Raw genomic sequence first — 12,352 nt, 5'->3', positions numbered from 1 at the left:
AATAGAGTACCCCCGAGTTTCGGTATTTTGAGGATTTTAGCTACCATTTTTAAACGAACTATCTGTAATTTGACATTTGAAGTTCTTAGTGGCCAACATCTTCACCAAAACTTGTCAACATAGGTCCATGTTTTGGTATAGCTTCCATATTACGATAGGATTTTTTGTGAATTGAAGTTATATTTATTAACCACACTAGATATAATTTGGCAGTTCAGATTCCCAGCGAAAACATAACTTGTTGCCTAAAAATTATCAATATTGGTCCATGTTTTGGTATACGCCACAAAAACCGTATCTTCCCATTTTCGATATTTTAAGATTTTAGCTCCATTACCTCCCGAGAACTTTTGCTTTATTTCTTGAACGAACTAGCCGTAATTTGACACTTGAGGTTCTTTGCAGTCACGAAACGTTTGAACCAAAAATTGTGATCTTAGTTCGAGCCCCCACAGGTATATCTCCCATAAACAGCTACCTTCCGATTTTAGGTATTTTGAAGATTTTAGCTATAGTTGTTGGCGTTTTTTATTGTTGGACTGCAGAATTTTACATCTTTGTGTTTATTTCAGCTTTAGTCCATATTTTGTTGTATTCAAGTATTTGAATAACAACAAAATGTTTTACAGTGGATATGAAATTGATTAGTTGCGGGCGGAGGGTCGGGAATACTATAGTTTCAGTTGTCACCAAACAACTTCATCAGTTCCCTTTTCCGCCGACTCTGTATCGATAAACAGGTCAATAAGCCCATCCAGCAAATTAAACAAAATGAGAAATTTGCTATATGGCCCTAAAACTGATTACCCTACAATTTGAGTCGAACTAAAGAATTTTATATCCACCACTGTTTTTATGTCGTCTTTGCATTGCAAAGAATACGAACATAGTGTGTTGCTTCAATAAGCGGGGGTAAAACAACGAGAAAGTTGTTGTTTTTGCATTACGCATTGGTCAACAAGGCCGTGCTGATGCCTATTATTGTTGTTGGCGTTTTTTATTGTTGGACTGCAGAATTTTACATCTTTGTGTTTATTTCAGCTTTAGTCCATATTTTGTTGTATTCAAGTATTTGAATAACAACAAAATGTTTTACAGTGGATATGAAATTGATTAGTTGCGGGCGGAGGGTCGGGAATACTATAGTTTCAGTTGTCACCAAACAACTTCATCAGTTCCCTTTTCCGCCGACTCTGTATCGATAAACAGGTCAATAAGCCCATCCAGCAAATTAAACAAAATGAGAAATTTGCTATATGGCCCTAAAACTGATTACCCTACAATTTGAGTCGAACTAAAGAATTTTATATCCACCACTGTTTTTATGTCGTAATGCAAAAACAACAACTTTCTCGTTGTTTTACCCCCGCTTATTGAAGCAACACACTATGTTCGTATTCTTTGCAATGCAAAGACGACATAAAAACAGTGGTGGATATAAAATTCTTTAGTTCGACTCAAATTGTAGGGTAATCAGTTTTAGGGCCATATAGCAAATTTCTCATTTTGTTTAATTTGCTGGATGGGCTTATTGACCTGTTTATCGATACAGAGTCGGCGGAAAAGGGAACTGATGAAGTTGTTTGGTGACAACTGAAACTATAGTATTCCCGACCCTCCGCCCGCAACTAATCAATTTCATATCCACTGTAAAACATTTTGTTGTTATTCAAATACTTGAATACAACAAAATATGGACTAAAGCTGAAATAAACACAAAGATGTGATTTTAGCTATATATTTTTCAAGCGAACTAGCTGTAATTTGAGATTTAAGGTCTAAGTGGTCACAATACATCTCCATCAAAAATTGGCAATGTAGGTTAATGTTGGTATAAGCCCCATATAACGGTTCCTCCCGATTTTCCATATTTTGAGAATTTCTGCTAAATTTTTTGACCAAACTACATGTAATTTGACATTTTAGATTCTAAGCAGTCACGAAACATCTCCACGAAAAATTAAAAAAAAAAACATAGGTCCATGTTTTGGTACAGCCCCATACAACGGTACCATCCGATTTTAGGTATTTTGAAGATTTTAGCTATATTTTTAAACCGGACTAGCTGTAATTTGACATTTGAGGACAAAACACCAAGATAAGTCTTGGCCTTTGTCATGTGAAAACCGATCAAGACCATTGGTTATTCCACCCTTACGTCACACAATAAAAATTAAATTTAACAAATGCCAAAAATAAGAATCTGATATAATTTTTCTACATATGGTTGTATAAGATTCTATTGACTCAACGAAGAATTCATTACTATTCTATAACAAGTGTTTTAAAACATATCTTATTCATTTATTAATTTGTTGTATTTACTTAATTTTAAATACAAATAATATCGTTTTTATTAACATGTGTATTTGTAGAGTTTGTGTACATTGTCAATAATGACTATAGATCAAATTTCAAAACCCATGCAAAATATAAAAAAATAAATGCACGAAATAGGAATAACAAATTTATAAATATGTACACCATTTATGCACGGTGTTTAGTTTAAATTTATACTATAGACCGATAAATGTGCAATTGAAGTTTGTACGGCAAGAAAAGGTAGTTTAAATAAATTTTAATAGAACATACGGAAACGCGGCCTGCAATCCAGCGCGGCAAGTGGCAATATATATGTGGTTCATTCATTCAATACATTCAAAAATAATAGTAAACCCTGGTAAAAGGAGCAATTACGCCTTAAGAAGGGATAGAGGTGGGACGACGACTGCTAAGATCAAATTAGCATTCAAATCATATTAATCAATGGCAGGAAATATATTAAAAACATATAAAACGGGATATATATCATATCGCTACCCTATCCGTATTTGTTGCCACTAAGTCTTTGACCTTAGCACCTTATTACGCCATGGAATTTGAATTCATAAATTTTATTTTAGCTGTATTTGGTCAGACGTTATTGGATGGTTTCGTTGTTGTCTAGCAATGACCTATCGTTTCTGTTTAGGAATTACAAGTAGGCTTCGTCTGTCCAATTCCTCCTGAAGTATATTCAACTTTTTCTGGTGATCTTCCTCTGAGCATCAGAGTATTCTAGTGTGGTTAGTGTAAATGCTTAAATTTTGCTTTTCATAATAGTCAGGCTTTGTCCCATAGTCGTTGTTTTAATATTAAAACAAGTAAGAAAAGTCTATAGTCGGACGGAGCCGACCATGGGATACCCTATACCACTATCCCGGGACAATCGCTCTCCACGGAACTTCTTTTCAATGATTGTGAAAATTTAATTATCAAATATCAGAGATGTAATGTATAATACTTATGATCAAAACCAAAAAGTTATCTAGCATGACAAAGACATTTTTGTAGCAGGAAAGGAAAATGTAGTTCACACAAACTAAAATGTAATGAAACCCACTTATGTAGTACTACTACTTCCGTTGATTAACCGCTACGTTATTGAAATTTTTACCAATTTCACACAAAAGTTTCAGTCCATTTAAAACGCTAAGTATTATCTGATCCTCACGTTTGTTTGTACGCTTCTTCTTCATCATAAACTCAAACTTTGTTTCAATTTTGCGGGTTATTATTTTGACCTACAGAGCCGCTACAAAATGGGTTAAAATTTTGTTTTTGGTCCATTTCATTCCCTGAACATTTCACGATCATCAGCAAAAACTAATCATTTCTATTCTGGCCGTTGGGTTCGGGCCAGAATAGAAATGATTAAAAATTCATTACAATCGGTCCATAATTGCGGCCTTAAGCTTATTTACAATTTTTAATGGACGGACACACATCGCTAAATCGCTTTATCTCGTCGTGATATGAATTTTGGCATACCAAATAAGGGGTCTAGGACGAATATTTCGTGGTGTTACATAAACTTTTGGAGAGACAATATGTAGCATGGGATAAAAATGTGGTTCTCTACACAGAACCCATTATATATTAGGCAGTAGGCCCGTTATCTAGCAAACACTTTATTGTAATTTACATCAGAGGAAAGGTCAGTAGTTTTTTCCCATATGCAGGCTACTTTGCGAAATATATACATATGTCCTCAAGGAATTAAAATATAGACCAAAAATAAAATTTTTATATTTTTCATACAAAAGTAATGGTCCATTTCACCCGCTAAAGAATATCAGATCATCATTCAAAATTGTAGGCATCTTTTTCGACCTATACTCTTACCCGGTGCAAAATTTCGTGACTATTGATGTATAATTGCGACTTCTAGCGAGTTTATTATTACACTACAAACAAATAACGGAATATATTAGGCTGTAACTCTGTTATCTGATCATGCACACCAACATAATTGGCATCAATTGAAAGGTCAAGCATTCCACTTTCAAGTATATCTCACTTGTCCGGAATGTCACTTCCAGGAATTAAGATATAAGCTGTATATTAAAAATTTTCACAATTTTCACACAAAAGTTTTGGTCCATTTAACCCTCTAAATATTATCCTATCGCCATCTCAAATTGCAAGCTTCTCCTTTGTGATATACTCTTACCTTATTTAAAATTACGCGTTGATCGGACTATTATAGAGACCTACAGAGCCGCTATAAAATTGGATAAATATTATGTTTTTGGTCCATTTCACCCGCTAAATATTTCACGATCATTACCAATAAGAATAGGGATCTATTCTGATCTGAACCCGACCTCCATACAAAATTTCGTGACGATCGGTCCATAATTGCGGCCTGGAGCGTGTTTACAATTTATAATGGACAGACGGACGGACAGACACACATCTCAAAATCGCTTTATCTCGTCGAGATATGAAAATTGGTATACCACATTGGGGGTCTCCGACGAATATTTAGCGGTGTTACATGAATTTTTACCAAAACAAACTTATAATACCCTTTTCCACATTGTGGTATAGGGTATAACAACTTTAATTTAATAATGGGGAAAAATTTGCGATGTTTACTAAGGGGTAAGGCAGCGAAGACTATAGTTTCGGATCTCGCCACAGATCCTCATCAGTTCCCTTGTTTCCTGTTTTTTTTTTCTTTAACAGAAAACTTTTTATACCCAAGTGTCAATTGCTCGCTCAAATAGATACGTGTCCAATGAAACACTCTGATCGAGAATTTCTTTGACACTGAAGATCTGTGGCGAGATCCGAAACTATAGTCTTCCCTGCCTTACCCCGTGGTAAACATGGCCAGTTTTTCCCACTAATAAATTAATAAATAAATTATCAGTCGGCTTTGCCGAGAGAGATGTACCCTCAGCCTGTGTAGACTAAAAAATTGTGGGCGTATGAACCGACAAAAATATGGATTGGATTAAAGCTACCTACAAAAAACAGTATTCGGTTCGAGCTCTCCAGCCAGTACATACGGTGTTAAAGGGGGTTTTTACAACTTTCGGGCTGTTTCCTCATGAAGTACGGACTTGCCCCTGAAAAAACATTTAGGTCGTAATTGAGACAGCGAATGCAAGTTGCTTCAACAGAAATCGAAGTGTTTCGAGGGCAGGTCTTAAAGTGAACTTATCCGAAATTTTGTGTGGGAGGTACCCAAGGTAATGGACAAATATAGTCCATATTCAAACCTGATTTATATCTGGTAGACATATAAGGTTGTGTAAAGTATAGACCAAATCGTTCGCTCCCTTCAAGAGTTATTGTGCGCACAATTTTTCCGAACATTTTTGAACTTTTGTGGTGGTGGTACATGAAGGAGTTTAACGATATGGATTATCTTCGAACGTAAACTATTTCTGGACAAAATATTACGAAAGCCAAATTGTGGACCGAATCGGCACATCCGTTCGAGAGTTATCGGCACTCAAACCACAACATATGGCGTCATAGGGATTTTTTTCCAGGTTTCAGGCTATTTTCTCGGGAAGTATGGACTTGCTCCAGATGAAACTTGCACCGTCGTATAGGTGGCGGTGAATACAAGTTGCTACAAAAAAAAAAAAAAAAAACAATGCGATTCGAGACCGTTTTGTGTGGGAGGTACCCGAAGGAGTGGACCGATTGAGACCATATTGGAACCTCATCTTCCTCTTGTAGAATATTTACGATATACAAAGTATGGTTACTCCCTTCAAGAGTTATCGTGCGCACAAGTTTTGCGACAGGTTTTGAACATTTGTGGGGGAGGTACCTGAAGGAGTGGACCAATAAAGCCCATCTTCGAACTTAAATCAAATCTGGACAAAATATGTCAATACCCAAAATTTGAACAGAATCGATTGATCCGTTCGAGAGTTGTCGTGCGCACCAGCCAGCCAGACAGACAGACGGACGGACATTGCTAGATCTACTCAAAATTGTCTGAAACGGATATCGTACAAACATACACGCAGAGAAAAAAATATGTTTGATCCAACAATATTCCAAGAGCAAAATATGTATTGTTAACATATTGTTGGATTCCTTATGTAGTATTGTGAATCCAACAATCGTTTTTGTTAAATCCAAAAATAGTTTGTGTCAACTGAACAATATTTCTCTCTTTTCTTCGAAAATTTTTTTCTCTTCTCTCGCTATTCGATGCCGTGTTGAAAAAACAATTTTGGTGAGTTGTGGTGTTTGTATGACATGCTGCCTTTATCTTTGTTTTTGTGTGTATGTATACAATGAGACTCTTGTTTTTATTTGTTTCTGTTTTGTTTCATTCTTCTGCTTTATTTCATTCTTCTTTCCTTTTCATGTTTGTTATGGTGTTTAATTATTCCTTATGTTGTGGTGGCTGCTTGTGGCTTTTTGTTTGTCTTTGTTGTCAGCTAAAGTAGCAAACCATGTATTGCGTTCATCAATGCTCGTAATATTGTACGCGATATTTATATCAAAGTTGTGTGAAAAGTGTATATGAGAAGTATATGCACTCAAATCAAAAGATTTAGTATCTGGTTTTCAGGGCTGACAATATGTTTTGTAAAAAATTTAGATTATGATTGTTCCTACAATCGGTATTGTTAACGATTTTTACAATATTGCGGAAATTCGAAAGTTGTTTTTGTTTTCTATGTTCGGAACAAAAGATGGTATTTTTGGATTTGGATTACAATGTTTGTAGAAAACAAACACATTTTTGGAACCAAAATAGATATTTTTGGAACCAAAATAGATATTTTTGTTCCAACAAAACCGAAAAATATTTTTTCTCTGCATGTACTTGGGGTCTAAAACCATTATTTCTATGAGGCAAATTTTTGGTCGTATCAAAGTGTAAATAAATTTAAACAACGACTATGGGATTAAGCCTGACTATTTTGAAAAGCAAAATAGAAGTCGTCATCCCAAACTATATGATACCCTATATGATACCCTACACCACTGTGAATATGTAAAATATAAATCGGAGCTATATCCAGATCTTAACCGATTTCGATATAACTTGGCACATTTATTTCCAGACCGAATTCAGTCACACATTCCAAATATCATTGAAATCGGACTTATATAGCGTGTTTGGTGCAGCAAATACGCGAAATCGGCCGAAAATATATATGGGAGCTATATCCAAATCTGAACCGATTTCGATATAATTCGGCACATTTATTTCTAGACCGAATTCAGTCACACATTCAAAATGTCATCAAAATTGGACGTATATAGCGTGTTTGGTGCAGCAAATACGTGAAATCGGGCGAAAATATGTATATATGGGAGCTATATTCAAATCTGAACCGATTTTCGCCAAAAGCGTTCTTCTTATGGCTAAAACAATTTTAGTCCCCAATTTTCAGCTGAATCGGACAAAAAATGCGACCTGTACGTTACGAACAAAAATACATGGACATACGGACGGACATGCATAAATCGACCTAGAAAGTGATTATATGTATATCCCCAAAAGTAACTATGGGTCTAGTTCATTTCCTTTTGTATGTTACATACAAATGCACAAAGACATAATACCCACACAGGCCACAGCCTTTCAACTAACGAAAATCGCGAGGTACGGTTCTATAGGGCTATATAAAAACGTGGACCTGCACGCAGAGAAAAAAATATGTTTGATCCAACAATATTCCAAGAGCAAAATATGTATTGTTAACATATTGTTGGATTCCTCATGTAGTATTGTAAATCCAAAAATAGTTTGTGTCAACTGAACAATATTTCTCTCTTTTCTTCGAAAATTTGTTTCTCTTCTCTCGCTATTCGATGCCGTGTTGAAAAAACTATTTTGGTGAGTTGTGGTGTGTTTGTATGACATACTGCCTTTACCTTTGTTTTTGTGTGTATGTACTTGTGAGACTCTTGTTTTTATTTGTTTCTGTTTTGTTTCATTCTTCTTTCCTTTTCATGTTTGTTATGGTGTTTAATTATTCCTTATGTTGTGGTGGGTTCTTGTGGCTTTTTGTTTGTCTTTGTTGTCAGCCAATGCAGCAAACCATGTATTGTGTTCATCAATGATTGCAATATTATACGCGACATTTATATCCAAGTTATGCGAAAAGTGTATATGAGAAGTATATGCACTCAAATCAAAAATTTCTGGGCTGGTTTTCTGTATTGACAATACTTTTTGTAAACAAAATTAGATTATGATAGCTCCTACAATCGGTATTGTTAACGATTTTAACAATATTGCGGAAATTCGAAAGTTGTTTTTGTTTTCTATGTTTGGAACAAAAGATGGTATTTTTGGATTTGGATTACAATGTTTGAACAAAACAAATACATTTTTGGAACCAAAACATATATTTTTGTTCCAACAAAAGCGAAAAATATTTTTTCTCTGCGTGTATACCGACAAATTTCAGGTTGAAAGTTGTGTACCCCAACGAAGACTAAATGCCAAATTTTAGCCATTTCGGTGAGAAATTGAGGCCACAGCTTTCAAAAACAAAAAAAAAAACCAAAATCGGGAGGTACCGTTCTATGGGGGCTACATGAAAACGTCGATCCAGGTGGAAAGTTTTATACCCCTAATCAAGGCTTAATGTCAGATATCAGTCATTTTAGTCGGATGTTGAGACCACAACCTTCAAAGCAAAGTCGCGATGTACCGTTTCAATTCGATTGAATATGATACCACAACCTTCCAAATGCCGAACATCAGGAGGAACCGTTCTGTGGGGGCTATACAAAACCGTGTGCCTATACCGACAAATATCAGGGGGAATGTTTGATACCCCCAACGAAGACTAAATACCAAATTTCAGCCATTTCGGTCTGGTAGTGAGGCCAACATCTTTAAAATACCGAATACACTTCTATGGGGGCTATATGAAAACGTGGACCTATACCGACCGATATGGCCCATTTGCAATACCAAACATCCTAGGGGTAATAGTAACTTCTATACCAAATTACAAAGCTCTATCTTAAAAATTGCTGCCTGTATCTTGATTTCAACAGACGGACGGACGGACATGGTTATATCGACTTAGAATTTTTACCCTGATCAAGAGTGTATATATTTTATAGGGTCTCCGATGAATATTTCGATGTGTTACATATAATGGTGGAGGGTATAAAAATGTAGTATAAAAATGCACCCATGTTAAAAATGTGTGGTGGAGAAGTTTTGTGACCACTGGGAATCTCAAATGTCAAATTACGGGTAGTTCAGTCAACGAATGTAACTAAAAGCCTAATATACCGAAAATCTGAGTTACTGTTAAATGGGGACTACACTAAAATATGCCCATATATCACTATTGTAATAAGTACTACGAGAACTATCCGAAATAAAGTTTAAACTTTGTCCGCGAACTGGCCTCATTCTCAAGACAAAATGTTTCAAATGTTATGGACTTTTCCAGGAAGAATATTATATCGCTGTAAACCGAAGTACAAGGAGTATTTTCGGTGGAACATACCTTAAACTTGATGTACCTTTGTAAGAAATGTTATGATGTGCACAGTTTCGACCAAATCCGATACACAATTCTTCGTCCGTCACTTTAATTAGTGTCGACAATATACTTATCTCAGGAAGTATTGACTTGCCCCGGAAGAAAATAAAAGTCGATGTTTTATTGTATGTTTATCCATAATTATGATAAGAATAGCTTTAGATCGATTTGTATTATTTATATATTTTTTTGATGTAACTCCCATAGGACGGTACCTCCCGATTTATGTAATTTAGATGATAATAGCCGCATTATCCAACTAAAATGGCTGAAATTTGGTACTTAGTTTTCTTTGGGGGTATAAAATATTCCGACTGAGAATTGTCGGTACAGGTCCACTTTTTGAGCCACCATAGGAAGGTACCACCTGATTTTGCTAACTTTGAAGATTTTAGCCGCATTATCCAACTGAAATGGCTGAAATTTGACATTTAGTCTTCGTTGGGGGTATAAAATATTCCAACAGAGAATTGTCGGTACAGGTCCACTGTTTGATAGGATAGGTACCGCCCGATTTTGGTAATTTTGAAGATTTTAGCCGCATTATCCAACTGAAAAGGCTGTATTTGGCATCTAGTCTTTGTTGGGGTATAAAATATTCCGACAGAGAATTGTCGGTACAGGTCCACTTTTTGATATAGCCCCCATAGAACGGTACCGCCCGATTTTCGGTATTTTTAAAATTTCACCCACATCATCCAAACGAAATGGCTGAAATCTGATTTGAATATACATAATTCATGGTAAAGGGTGTAATAAGATTTCAAAATCGCGCCGTTCTGCACTTTTTGGTATTAAAAACTTGTATTTAACAGTTTGTTTGGAGACGAATCACAGCATTAATTTTCCTACTTCCACTCGTATCGTTGGAAACGTAGGACGGACTATGCCGTGATAAATTCTAAGGTCTATCGCAATTTTACACCTAACAAGTAAAAAAAGTATCAGTCGGCTTTGCCGACGAGATATAACCTCAGCCTGTGTGGATTGAAATATTTTTTCCACAAAAAAAAAAAAAAACTTATGTATTTATGTATTTTGGCCATATGCGCCGACAAAAGTATAGATAGGATTAAAGCTAAACAAGTAAAAAAGCATTAAGTTCGGCCGGGCCGAACTTTTCATACCCTCCACCATAAAATATTCATTCCTGTCCCCAACTTTAAGTGAGTACGTTAAAATGTCCGATAATGTACATAAAATACTTCATTCGGGAGGCCCTTTTTTATGGTGCCTATATCTAACTGTTGACAATTTTTGGTGGGCTAGAAATTGGGAGGTACTGTTATATAGGGGTTATAATAAAACATGGGCCTATGTTGACAGTTTTTGATGGGAGCCTTTAATGTCAAATAACTCCTAATTCGGTTTAAAAAATTTAGCTAGAATCCTCAAAATATCGAAAATCGGTACATAACGTGGGAACTTCAAATGTCATTAACAGCTAGTTCGGAGGTATCTGGGCTATACGAAAATATGAACTTAAATGAACAATTTTTGTTGCAGAATTTTTGTTGACTTTCAAATTTCAAATTACAGAAAGTTCGTCCAAAAAAATAAAGCTAAGGTACGGAAAATCGGGAGGTTTGTTTTGGGGCTATACAAAAACATGGACCTACGTTCGGTTAAACATTTTAAGTAAAATCCTCAAAGTACCGAAAATAGGGAAGTATCGTTATATTGGGGCTATGTTGAAAATTGTTGATGCAGATGTGTGGTGACCACTACAACCTTCAAATGTCAAATTACAGTTAGTTCTGTTAAAAATTGTAGCTAAAATTGCCAAATTACTGAAAATTGGGAGGTACCGTTACATGGGAGCTATATCCGAACATGGACCTATGTTGACAATTTTTGATGGAGAGGTGTTGTGACCACTAAGAACTTCAAATGTCAAATTACTGCTTGTTCGGTTTAATATTGTAGCTAAAATCATCAAATTACTGAAAATCGGGAGGTACCGTTATATGGGGGCTTTCTTGACAATTTTTGGTGGAGAGGTGTGGTGACCACTAAGAATTTCAAATGTCAAATGTTCAAATTACAGATAATTCGGTTAAAACTTGTTGGTAAAATTCTCAAAATACCTGAAATCGGGCGGTAACGTTATATGGGGGTTATTCCAAAACATGGACCTATGTCCACTAGTTACATAAGTTTATTGACATTTAAGAACCCTAAATGTCAATTGATAGCTGAATCGGTCTGAAAATGTAGATAAAAACGTCAAAATGCCGTAAATCGGGGGTACCGTTATATGGGGGCTATACCAAAACTTGGACCTAGGTCCACAACTTTTGTTATATGAGTTTAGTTACACTTAAGAACCCTAAATGTCAAATTATAGCTATATCGGTCTGAAAATGTAGGTAAAAACGTCAAAATACCGTAAATCGGGGGGTACCGTTATATGGGGGCTATACCAAAACGTGGACCTATGTCCACAAGTTTTGTCACATTGTCACAATTATAGCTAAATCGGTCTGAAAATGTAGCTAAACCCGTCAAAATACCGTAAATCGGGGGGTACC

The 12,352-nt window shown here is 35.7% G+C and overlaps 1 protein-coding gene across 1 annotated transcript in view; it reads left to right on the top strand.

Moving 5' to 3' along the window:
- The first annotated feature begins 2,504 nt into the window (after positions 1-2,504).
- Positions 2,505-12,352, top strand: part of LOC141392696 (long-chain-fatty-acid--CoA ligase heimdall-like) — a 16,679-nt gene continuing 6,831 nt past the window's right edge. The window contains exon 1 of the mRNA XM_073965576.1: positions 2,505-2,552. The gene's annotated coding sequence lies outside the window, so the exon portion shown is untranslated. The remainder of the gene's footprint in view (positions 2,553-12,352) is intronic.

This window comes from Musca autumnalis, unplaced genomic scaffold (assembly GCF_047663935.1).
Source record: "Musca autumnalis isolate F117 unplaced genomic scaffold, ASM4766393v1 scaffold_2, whole genome shotgun sequence".
NCBI lineage: Eukaryota > Metazoa > Arthropoda > Insecta > Diptera > Muscidae > Musca > Musca autumnalis.
This window is presented reverse-complemented; position numbering and strand designations above follow the sequence as displayed.